Here is a 12,630-nt window from a genome sequence, read left to right as displayed (position 1 = left end):
AAATGGCATAATAGTACAATTTATGATCTCAAAGTGCTTGACAAACATTTTTGAATTACTCACCATACCACCATAAGACAGCTAGAGTTTAATTTTCCACATTTCACAGACAGGGAAAGAGGAGCGTAAGGGTGTTAAGTGACTTGACCAGAAATCAAATAAGTCCTGGAACTGAAAATAGAGACCCTCATGTAAGAAAGCACTGGAGCAGATGCTTAATTTCAAGTACAGAAACATTCAATTCAAGACAAACACTTTAACAGAAGGGCAAAATACCGCATGGTAAAATTTTCCAGTCAGCCCATTGTTCAGCTACTTCAAGAAAGGAATATTAGCCTTACCTAGTCATCTAACAGCTTGCAAATAGCCCCTGATACACCATACAAAAATATTGCACTCTCTGCTGCTTATTCACTTTCCTCAAATATCTTTGATGAAGATCTGGAGCACTTCTGGATCTGATGTAGTGGTTTAAGGGAGCAGGTATCTATTTTTTAAAGATTTGGATCAGTGCTTATCAAGGGCAGAGTCCACCCTTAGGTATGCGTACTGAAAGGAGAACAAAAGATCCTACAGAATGAAAAAGAAAAAAGTCAGGTGGTGTGGTTAGGCATCCTGATCGTTATGGATCACTCAGTTCCTGCTCTGCCTGCTGGGGTGGGCTTCTTTGCTGGCAGACAGCAGCATTACTGGCACTCAAGATTCAGTTGGGATAAGCATTCTGACCTTATCAAAATACCCTAGTTTCAAAACTGGACTGTAAATCTCTTGAGGAGAGGGGTTCATCAGATTTGTGGTAAATTGTTGTATGGGCTGGTCATAAATACCTGAGGTTAGTTTTTAGGTATTCTCTGCCTTTGGCAAGAGATGCTAGAGTTTTTAGCATTTAAGGAAAGATTCAGTTCAACCCTGGTTCGGTCAACCTTTTTGACCCTTTGTGTAATGCCAAATGTGTAATGCTTTTTCCTAAATAAATAAAACAGCACCACATTTTTTTTCAATTTAAATTTGTGAGCGCGAGCAGTCCTGACTTTGAATCTTGCACCTCTGATTGACTTCTGAGCACAAGAACAGTGAAGCACACTCCTCTGTGAATCCATATGGTTTGATTCATTGTTTTCAGCAAAGGTATGGAAAAACAGATCTTCTGCATTGTTCTAGAGGAGCTTTCTGCCAGAGCCCACTCTCACAATTTGACTTCTCTTGTGGGCTCTCTTTTTGTTTTTCAGGGGACAACCTGTGGTGCGTTTATACAGGGAGGCCCCTACCATCCCTGTCCACTGCTGTTGGTGCATCAGATGATGTCCAGTGAGGGTAGCAGGAGGGCATGAGAATCACATCCAGTTGCACCACTCCAGTTTCCCTTTAATTTGTTTCTCTTCCATGGATGTCCCGGGTCTCAGTCCTGAGAGTCAGAAATTTGTGACAGACAAATCTGGATTGTGTGATGTACCTGGAAGTAAATATTCCTATGTGATATTTGCACCTACCTGCGCACAGAACTCGAGACTAGTCAGAGCCATATACAGGGAAGAAAGTTGAAACAATGTGAATAATTGGAGGAAAGGAAATATGTATTCAATACAAAGTTTTGACCATTTTCTTTTTATACTGTTTATTAAAAACTTTGTCAGTTTGACCTCAGTGCCAGGAAAGCTCATGGAGCAGATTATCTTGAGGGTCATCACGCGGCACTTGCAGGGCAAGCAGGCGATCAGGCCCAGTCAGCATGGGTTTATGAAAGGCAGGTCCTGCTTGACGAACCTGATCTCCTTCTGTGACAAAGCGACGCGCTTGGTGGATTAGGGAAAGGCTGTGGATGTGGTTTACCTTGACCTCAGTAAGGCTTTTGACACCGTTCCCCACAACATTCTCCTCAAGAAACTGGCTGCTCGGGGCTTGGACTGGCGTACGCTTCGCTGGGTTAGAAACTGGCTGGATAGCCGGGCCCAGAGAGTTGTGGTGAATGGAGTCAAATCTGGTTGGAGGCTGGTCACTAGTGGTGTCCCCCAGGGCTCGGTACTGGGGCTGGTCCTCTTTAATATCTTTATCGATGATCTGGATGAGGGCGTCCAGTGCACCCTCAGTAAGTTTGCAGATGACACCAAGCTAAGTGCGTGTGTCGATCTGCTCGAGGGCAGGAAGGCTCTGCAGGAGGATCTGGATAGGCTGGAGCGATGGGCTGAGGTCAACTGTATGAAGTTCAACAAGGCCAAGTGCCGGGTCCTGCACCTGGGGCGCAACAACCCCAAGCAGAGCTACAGGCTGGGAGATGAGTGGCTGGAAAGCTGCCTGGCCGAGAAGGACCTGGGAGTATTGGTTGATAGTCGGCTGAATATGAGCCAGCAGTGTGCTCAGGTGGCCGAGAAGGCCAACAGCATCCTGGCCTGTATAAGAAGCAGTGTGGCCAGCAGGTCTAGGGAAGTGATTGTGCCCCTGTACTCGGCTCTGGTGAGGCCGCACCTTGAGTACTGTGTTCAGTTTTGGGCCCCTCGCTACAGGAAGGACATGGATGTGCTCAAGCGAGTCCAGAGAAGGGTGACCAAGCTGGTGAGGGGTCTGGAGAACAAGTCTTACGAGGAGCGGCTGAGGGAGCTGGGGTTGTTCAGCCTGGAGAAGAGGAGGCTCAGGGGCGACCTTATCGCTCTCTACAGGTACCTTAAAGGAGGCTGTAAAGAGGTGGGGGTTGGTCTGTTCTCCCACGTGCCTGGTGACAGGACGAGGGGGAATGGGCGAAAGTTGCGACAGGGGAGTTTTAGGTTGGATGTTAGGAAGTACTTCTTTACCGAAAGGGTTATTAAGCATTGGAACGGGCTGCCCAGGGAGGTGGTGGAGTCACCATCCCTGGAGGTCTTTAAAAGACGTTTAGATGTAGAGCTTAGCGATATGGTTTAGTGGAGTACTTAGTGTTAGGTCGGAGGTTGGACTCGATGATCTTGAGGTCTCTTCCAACCTAGAAATCTGTGATACTGTGATACTGTTTACTAAAAACTTTGTAATTAATAAATTATTTAAAGTTACTAAACACTAATCTATTCTACCTTGGATATTTATTTATTTTTTATTATTTTATTTTAAAGATGGATACGCTGAGATGGCCTCCTGAGGCCATCAGTAATTTAATATCAACGCACCTTACTGGGTCCAGTGAAGTAGGATAATTCAGGATAATCTCTTATTACTTGTGTTTTGGTGTATGTCACTACAAGGGTAGATTCCATATGGATCTGTATGGGGTTCTGTACCCCAGGAATTTAAAAGCTGTATTGCAAGAATACCTCAGAAAGGAGAATGACTATGGCAGTGGTAAGACCACAAAGTGTTTAAAGTGACTAACTTGGTCATTCTAAGCCAATAATAAACATTTTAAAATACATAAATAAATGTTTCCTGTTTTCCAAATTGTACCATAGAAAACAATGCTAACTACACACTATTTCAACACTTTGTCTGGATTTAATATAAATGTTTTTAAAATGTGAAACTGAGTAAAGAAGATATTGGATTTCTAATAAAAGTACCACTCCTTTGTTAGCTCTTTTGAGGCTTTGGAGTTGATAATCTGATTCCACCAAGAAAATATTTTCTTTTTATAAATGCAGTTTTTAAGCAATGCTTCTTCTACTTCCTATGGTCTTGATATGTGTTGGAAAGTAATGACAAGTACCAGATACTTATTTTTAGATGATCAAGTAATTTTAAGAGCTAAGTGCTATTAATACAGTGCAGCACATATTCTAACAATATATCTGTTGATGTATATGATGAATTTGTAACAGTGCACAATATTTGGTTCATTTGAGGTCTTTCTTTGGTGGGAATTCAGGTAGTTTTAGCTAAACAGTATTTTTCTTTCACTTCAGAAAGGTAGAATGGTAAAGTGCTAAACCTCTTTAATCTACATATGTAACAAAAGTGTTCCCCCATAATAAAGGAATTTTCATCTCATCCTAGCTCATGTGAGATACTCAGAATTTTGAGTGAATGAACATACAGGAGGAGAACATGGCGTATTCACTACGTCTACTTAACCACATTCTTCCTCTTACTGCTAGCTGAAAAGTGAGTCTAATTTGCTGATGAATACAATTAGAAGCAAATGATCCATTACATTAACTTTAATGAGCTGCAGCAGGTCACTTGGTTATGGATAGCACCATGCAAAGGTTACAGTTCAGGGCAATGGTAAATTTCTGACATCCACAAAGCATTTGTGCAGTAAACACAGCAGAAATGCACTAAATCTTCATCACAAAAAAATGGTTAGATTTCATAACACAGTGCTATTTGCTGTAGTTTTAGTTCTGCAGTTTAAGAGCTTAATAATTCATAATTAACTGTTGTATAACTGACAGCCACAAATAAAGGGCATTAACTTGGTGGTCTTGTAGTATAGAGGTGTGAGAGCAGGTTTGTCAAGCACTTCTCAAGCAGCAACAAGAAATAATTAATGATGTAGTAATAAAGCCCAGATTAGTCATATGTCACACAATGTCATCTGTACTCTCAAAAGGATTTAGGCTCATGGAAGGAATCTTAGTTTCAGAATATTAATACTGATAAACTCTAAAAGGTAAAAATAGCTGAGTGAATGACTTAAACTACTCTTATTGTAAAGTGATGTCATTGCTTATACTAATTTCTGTGACTGAAGTCTTGAAGATTTAGAACTGTGTTAATTGGAGAAATCAACTCCATATTCACATCTAGATATTTTATTCCACAAATATAATGATAGAGATTCAATGGCATTTACAGTTGTCATCATCAGAAATCTCTTGTTGGTCCAGTCTGAGCTCTGTAAAAAGCTATCACCCAAACGTACTGCAATCTCCAAACTGAGCCGACAGAGCACAGGAGCTTTCTGCCAGGGGTTCAGGACTACGAAGACACCTGGTGTGGGATCACAGCTGGAACACAGCTGAACCTGGTCCGAGCTAGCCTAGGTGAGTGCTTACTTCGGATAGGGCAAACTCAGGCAATTCATTCTGCTGATTACCTCCAGCAGAAGGGAGGAAGTAGGCAACTGGCATCTGTTATGCTAACACAGCTGTTTCTGACCACAGGTTGAGCTGAAAACTTACACTAGTTGGGGGATTTCTCATTCAGGTAACTACGTCATATTAAATGTACTAATCTCTAAAATGATTGCAGATATTTATACGTTTTGGGGAATACTCATTCATGCATTGTTCCTTTTTTTCTTCAATTATCTACAGTTGTCTTTATTTTGAAAAGGTTCAATTTAATAGATGATTAACTATTTTTTAGACCGTGATGAACTGCTTAATTTGACTGCTTGTTACTCTTATTTTTGATTTGTGTTTGATCACCTAGGTCATGCACCTTGAGTGGACAACAAACACTTCAGAAAGGGGAATAATGGTAGAGAAGCACAAATAACCAATGGTGAATAAGGAACACCCTTGTTCACACACAAATGCCCTTGTTTGCACATGAATATGGGTTTTTGTATGAAAAAGACCCATTCTCCAAACATCCATGTGAAGAGAAACCCATTCAGCATGAACGTTTGTGAACACTGAATAACAAGTGGATGAACAAGCCTGAATCAAACAGCCGTTCAGACTTTGAACCAATGTTCGCAAACACTGGTTTGCATTATTCACCCAGTCCTGTGAACAGCCATCTGTTCAATAACTGATAATGGACATGGAAGTTGGGTTGTTGGGTAGATATGGCTCATCAGGGAGACAATAGCTATCTATTTGCAGGATTTCTACTTAGTCCGTTGCAGGCGTAGCCTCTGTTCCTGTTGACCTGTGATATCGTGTTTTTCTTCTACTGTCAACATTAGGTTTTGCTTAATATATCATTTGAAATAAAATTGTGTATACACGTATACAGACGCGAACACGCCTACGCATGTATATATTTACAGTTGCTGGTTTTTATGTAGTGTCTAAAACATAAGTTAATGAGGTACATGAATATATTTTTTTTCTAACTTAAGTGCTTAGCACATGTTTAAGACCTAGAGTTGCAAAGATAAATACCTGTGTAGCTGAAAATCTGCTTTAGGTGTCTTCCAGATTTAAGACCAAATGGATTAGCATTTTGCAGAACTACACCCATCTGTGTATGTTAGAAAATAACCTTCACTGTTCTCAGGATTGTATCACTTTAATAAAAAAAATCAGTATTTTTCATATATCAGGACAGACCTTGAGAGAAAAAATTTTACATCCTGTTTCTCAACAAAATCCTCCCAACTATCAGACACCATTCCTCTTCAAAAGATGATAACTATGTTTCATTTGGAAAAAAAAAAAATTATATGAAAATAATTAACAACAGATAACTTGTCTCTATCTTCTGGTGCAGTATATTTACTCCAGATATTTCAATGAGTAATGAGCCTGTTTAAACCTATAGGGAAGTTATAACTGCTTTTGTTCTTCCTATGACAGGTTGGTAGCTATATTTCTATGCAACTGATTTAGTGTAATTTGTCTTAAAGTCTGAAATCTTTCCAAGTGCTTCTACTGCTTTTCTAACCCCTAAATGAAATATTTCTTTGGGTTTAGAAAGCATCAAAATAATGTCTGTGTAAAGTGCCAATTTATATTTTTGATTTCTGATCTCAGCTTCCTGCAGTCTTAACTGTATCCTTTATCATTCTTGGGAGCAGTTAGTTGCACTGTCAGCGCAAGTACCAAAAGTAAAGAAAATCTCACATCTCTATTCATCAAATACATTTCCAATGAGTACAAAGTATTCTTTTACTATGTTTTAGCACTTGTTTAAAATGTTAAATAATTTTCCTTCTTTTTGCTTTATCCCCTCCCAGCTTTCTTAGCCTGAAAAAACAAAACAAAACAAAAACAAAAAGAAAACAACCCTAAGTTCAATTCTTAAAATATTTGCAATAATTATAAAAGCAAGGATAGAATAAATTAAGATTATAGCTACACCTGGTTCCAAACTGTACTTCTGTAGTTCTTTGATTCTTCACTTTGTCAACATAGCTAGGGGTTTACTCTAACTCACACATGATTCAATATTTGCTCATTTCAAAGAGCTGGGGAATCAGATCTCAATGCAGAAACTTTGTTCCAACCATCCAATGCTATTTGCAAAGCAGTTGCTCCATTTCTCATCTGTGAATTACAACCTGAACATGTATGCGTTATCACACCTCAGATAGAAAATGGAGAAACACCTGATTACAAGTTTAAATAAAAAACATGGATTTAATTTCTACTGAATTATAAAAAACTCATATCAACCATGCATATAAAATGCATATGCACATTTTCAGTTTCCTATGAAAATGGAGGGACTGAAGTTGAGATTACAGTTGCAGTGTGGCATTCTTTTAATGCCATTGACTAAAACAAATACAAAGAACTAAGAAACAGCATGTTAGAGTGATGATTCCAAATTGTGATACTTTGCAATAGGCCTGAGTGCAACCATGGCTTATGGCTACCTTGCATTTTAGAATTTACCTTGTAAAGAGGGAAGACAGAAGAGTAACTAAAGCAGTTAATCAGTTGATGGGAAAAGGAAGTAGCTTATTTAGAAAAAGCAAACAGGATGCAAAGGTTTGGCAATGGAGCCATTGGCCAGCTGATGGATGACAAAGAAAGACTGAATCAGTTTTTATCGGTGTATTAAGAAACATTTAACATTTGACGACAAGCAGACTTCTTGGTGCTCAGCCGTTGAAAAGGGAGTGGCTGATCAGCTTTTGATCTTTCAATAAAACTGTCAAATAAAAAAAGCTATCCCTTGTAAAATATGCTATTTACTAAATCAGTTTTGTTAAATAATATTTTCAGCTGTTCCCTCCTCAACTTTCCAAGGCTGAAAGCTTTGTGAAGAATGTGGTGTAGCTGCCACCCATTTTCTTCAGGATGGCCTTCAACACGGTGGAAGCCACCAAGGTGTATGCCTTTGTGTCCAAGGCAATTATGAGGGATGAGTGCTACCATCATATCCTGTGTGTCATTGCAGCTTGGTTGTGAGTATGGTTGCAGTGGCTCTTTCAGAGGAGCAAAGAGTTACAAAGAAAGTCTGGCAGTGTGTGGTTTGGTTTATTCAAAAACTGAGGCATTTCCAGGGAAAGTCCCTTCCTGAAGAAAACATGGACCATTTCTTTTAAAAAGCTGTGTATTGAGTTGGTGGTTTTTTTACTGCATAACAATATTTATGCAGTCACAAAGTCAGACAATTTTGGACAAGTCACTGTTATCCAAAGATTATAAAGAAAAGTTTTGAAGAGCCAAACTTTCAACTCCTTTATATGCAGTAAGGGAAGCACCATATTCGTTCTTGTCTCCCTTATTCCCAGAACATCCTCCCCAGGAAGACACGCTCTCCTCTGGAAGAAGTGACTGAGCACCATCACTTCTGGAGGGCCTGCATCCTGCAGAGTATTTAAAATGCTCTTCCTGCAATAAACTCACCTTAGCTACAGCATTACTTAATTATTTCACCAACTTTTTGTCAACTGTCTGCTTTATGTTTTTGCTCCTCTCTGAAATACTTCTCTGACCTCTTCCAGACCTGGCACTGGGCTAATAATATTGCCTCTGATTATGGCCTTGGCTGCCCTCCAGCTCATACTTCTGAGTGCATTATAAGGCTGTCTGAACCCTGCAGAGCTCAGATCATGAAGGGGCTTGTTGAGCTGAACCACACAGCTGAGGGGCTGGTAGTGAAACTGCAAGAGCAAACTGCTCTTGGTGGCATCTCCCACCCCTGTGGGCACTCATCACCTTGCCAACACCTCTTTCAGCATCTTCTTTCTCTCCAGCACCTTCATGGGATTCACTGGGATGGAGGGAAAGAAAAGGACAACTGTCATGAGATGTTTTATAACCCATTTGCCAGGTGTAAACTACAGGTTTTTCTTTACCAAGGTGAGGAAGTGAGAAATCAGCACTCCCCACCACCGAGCCCACTTTGATGCAAGTGGTTCCTATCACTCCAGTATATGCTGTCATTGATTTTTACTACAAAAAAAAGCATTTCTAACTGAAGTCCTAAACTTAAGCTAAACAGATACAAACTTTTACAGCTAGTTGGTTCCAGTGCCCATCTTCTTAACTGCTTAACATTAATTTATGAAGACCACAAGAAGTTGTTAGTATATCTCATTACTTGAGCTACTGTAAGAAATATCATAATACTTGCTAATTCCTCCCAGTAAAGCTCCCTATTTAGATAAACTTTAGTGAACTGTTAAATATCTATCCATACAACGCGTGAGTTCTCATGTTAGGAACATAAATTGCCTCAGTTGTCACAGCTTCTTGCACAAAGACCGTGTTACTCAGAAACTCTTTGCTATCTATGTCTTTTGTTTAGACTTTAAAAGAAACAGATTTCATTGGCACCTAAAATGTAACATAAATAATCACTTTGTTTTTCCTTTTACTTGCACATTGATCAAGCTCAAATACATTAGAACCAAAGTCAGTTTTTCATTGATCTTAATGGTTACTGAAAGAGGTCTTAAATGCTTATATCCAGAGAATGGATAAAGAAAAGCAAAGCTGATTTGTCTGTGAAATCATGGTATTAGGCAGCAAGATTTCCTGCAGTTTGATTTATCTATTTCTACAGTAATATATATATTACCATATATATATACAATGTTTCTTGCTACAGAATGACTAAAACCAAAATAAAACAAAACAACAACGAAAAGATGTAAAATAGTAGTGCTAAAACAGATATTTTATGATTGGTCTTTAAAATATAATTTTTCTTTGCTTTTTTTTTAATGACAAATACAGAATTGACAACAAAGCTTTATTTATGTGGTTACAATCTACTTTGTTTAGCTCCTAAATCAGATGCAAATCTCAAGTGGGCTTATTTATCAGAGACTTGTTTAATGGAAAGAATATCTTTGTTAGATATTGAAAGTGCATATAATCAAAATGTGGTCCTGAGATCCTGACAAAAACCTCTCATCTTCAGTAAACAAAACATAGAGATGCATTCATTCATACTTGTGTGTACTACATTTATATTTGCATGTATATATGGGTATATATATATGCATATATTATATATAATCTATTAAATATGCATACACACAGCTATTTAATTTCACTGAACATAAACAATAAAAACAGTTCTCTGAATGATTTCCCCGTTTCCCTAAACACAGAACACTTTCTTATACTCTGAAATTCCTCAATAACATTTAGTAAAGTTTTGATGATATACAACTTCTGTACTGTCTATGCTATGTTTATTGCAAACATCAGGCAGAATATCTTTGGGTGAACACTGAGCTGCAAATGTGCTCATTTTATATTTACATGTGGCATATCAGTCGGACAAATATGGTCAAAACCACAAAGGATGATCTGGAACTGCTGCCAGCTCCCGGTAGGAGAGGACTACATATACAATCCTAGGTGCAGAGGAAAAGATTTTGGCTATGAAATCCCAGAAGCCCAAACTCTAGGAGAAAAACACTGTCCCTAAAGACATATAAATGTTTTTGTACCTGCCAGGTGCTCCTAGCTGGTTCTCCACAACTCTTCTCCTTCCCAAACCTCCAGAGGATGAATGAGCACTACTCCTGGCTTCTTTGCTGCATCATTTGTCAAAAATATAGTTTTTCTTGGCCATTCCCTGGTTTATTTTCCCCAGCTGATCATAGGACACCTGTGAATGTTGTTAATACATTAGCAGTAGGATTATTTATTTGAAACCTCTGTTTCAAAGCTGCTCTGTGAGAGCTGAGGGAAAAGGTCCTTCTACACCCATGTTTTGGCCTTTTTTTAATTATTATTTTCTTTTTATTTTTCTTCTTCTGGATGGGGAAGTCTTAAACCTTCACCCCTAAGAAGAGAAGTAAACAGCTTCTCTTTTGCTTAGCTTGTCCCCTCCCAACGCCTTTTCACTGATCCAGGAGTGTTTTCATTTGAATAGCCAAGGATAAGGCTGCTCATAGAGCTGAGGACATGGTGGTGGGGTAGCTGAAGTTTAGGATCAGGCTTCCGCCCTTCTAGAAAAAATATCCTCAGGTATGTGCAGTATTAATTGTACCTGTTCAGATCCTAAATCATCTTCATTTTTAAGCTACCAATGAGCAAACAACAGTTTTATGTCAATGTTAATATCAATTATAATATAGCTTTTACTTATTCTCTCTTTTTATGACCTTTTGAAGAGAAACTGATTGTGGCTTTACTCTGGCTTTAATAAAGTTACTTAAATGCATAACTGCAGTAGAATGACACAGTGGAATGAATATATCCTTCAGGGAGCTTGACCTCTGCTGCTGTTACAGATTTTTATTATTATTATTTTTATTTATTTTTTAGTGACCTCCTGATTTGATCAGAGTGAGGAACATCATCAGTTCAAAGTTAGTTTGGTAAAAACAATTTGGTCCAGTTAGACAAACATGTTATATGAAACAGATAGATAAATAAATACAGGCAGTGTAATAAAATCCAGAATTGACAGACTGTAATGAAAACCCTTCATAGATCCTGAATAAGGGTGTCACACTACTCACCTGTGCTCTCACAATACCATGCAGTGTAGGTGTCATGAGGAGAACCAGTGACTGCTCAGCTCATAGTTGCACAGTTTATCTCAGCAGGAGGCACAGAATGATGAGCATGAAGGAAAATCAGAAAACTTTCTTTGGTGTTGATGTTTAGATTTGACGAACTTGGACTGGAAAAACAAACGTTTTCCTGCAAATTCAGCTGATGCTTATAGGTCTTGACCACTGTAATTTCTCAGTCAAAGTGCTGATTTTGACAAGATACAATGGATAGGGAAGAGTGTAGACTAACTTAGACCCTGTCCATTGGGACAAAGATTATCTGAAAACTATGTTCCTAAATCCGCTACTATTTGTTCCTTGAAATTTTCCACATTCTACTACTACAAGGGTACAAGTATGTTCGAATTGATAGAATTGTGAAAAAAGATATTGAAGAAGAATGATTTCCTCTTTGAGCTGACCTTTCTTAAAGGCCATCATGTAATTTTGTTTTGTTTTATCAAATTTGTGTTTGTGTGTGTTACATCCTTTATTTATTTACTTTTTTTTTTTTTTTTAAATCACATCAGGGTAAGTAATGGCTTCATTGATTGTATTTTCTTGCTTTCTGAAATCTGGGACTACATAGGATGGAACAGGAGTCCAAAGAGCATTAAAGCAAACTTCAGTTCCACAAAAGACTTAAAGAGAAAAACAACCAAAAACAGTAATAATGTAGCCAAAAATCCAATACCTGGCAGACCATTTAAGAGATCTGGAGCACTGTATAGTTGTCCAAAGAATCAATGTTTCATTTGTAGTTGCTCTTGCAGCAGATATTTGGTTTAGTATTTAACTGTATATCCCTCTATACTTATAAATATTGTTAGTGCCTTGTTAAAGCACATTCTGGACTTTTTCCCTTGGCACCCTCCCCTCCAAATAATTTCCTGTCACTAGTATAAACTGCTGTCCAGTAATACCAGAACAGTTTCAAACAATGAATCATATTTCAAAGTTTCTTGTGAATTGAACAGTGTATGAAGATGGCCATTTAACAAGTAGTTGAAACCTGAAGCCTGATGACCAGGTGCCACTTAGCAGTCATAAGGGGAAGATTGCTTCACAGGAGCTGATGCAGA

At 38.5% G+C, this 12,630-nt stretch overlaps 1 long non-coding RNA gene across 1 annotated transcript; it reads left to right on the top strand.

Annotated features, from left to right (window-relative positions):
* The first annotated feature begins 2,685 nt into the window (after positions 1-2,685).
* Positions 2,686-10,436, top strand: LOC310893681. The gene is made up of 3 exons (XR_014579204.1): positions 2,686-4,946; positions 5,067-5,109; positions 5,338-10,436. It is a non-coding gene; the product is annotated as an uncharacterized lncRNA (long non-coding RNA).
* The last annotated feature ends 2,194 nt before the right edge of the window (positions 10,437-12,630 follow it).

The sequence above is a fragment of the Anser anser genome, assembly GCF_964211835.1.
Source record: "Anser anser genome assembly, chromosome: 2".
In the NCBI taxonomy this organism is placed as follows: Eukaryota; Metazoa; Chordata; class Aves; order Anseriformes; family Anatidae; genus Anser; species Anser anser.
The sequence above is the reverse complement of the archived record's forward strand: the minus strand, read 5'-3'. Positions and strand labels throughout refer to the sequence as shown.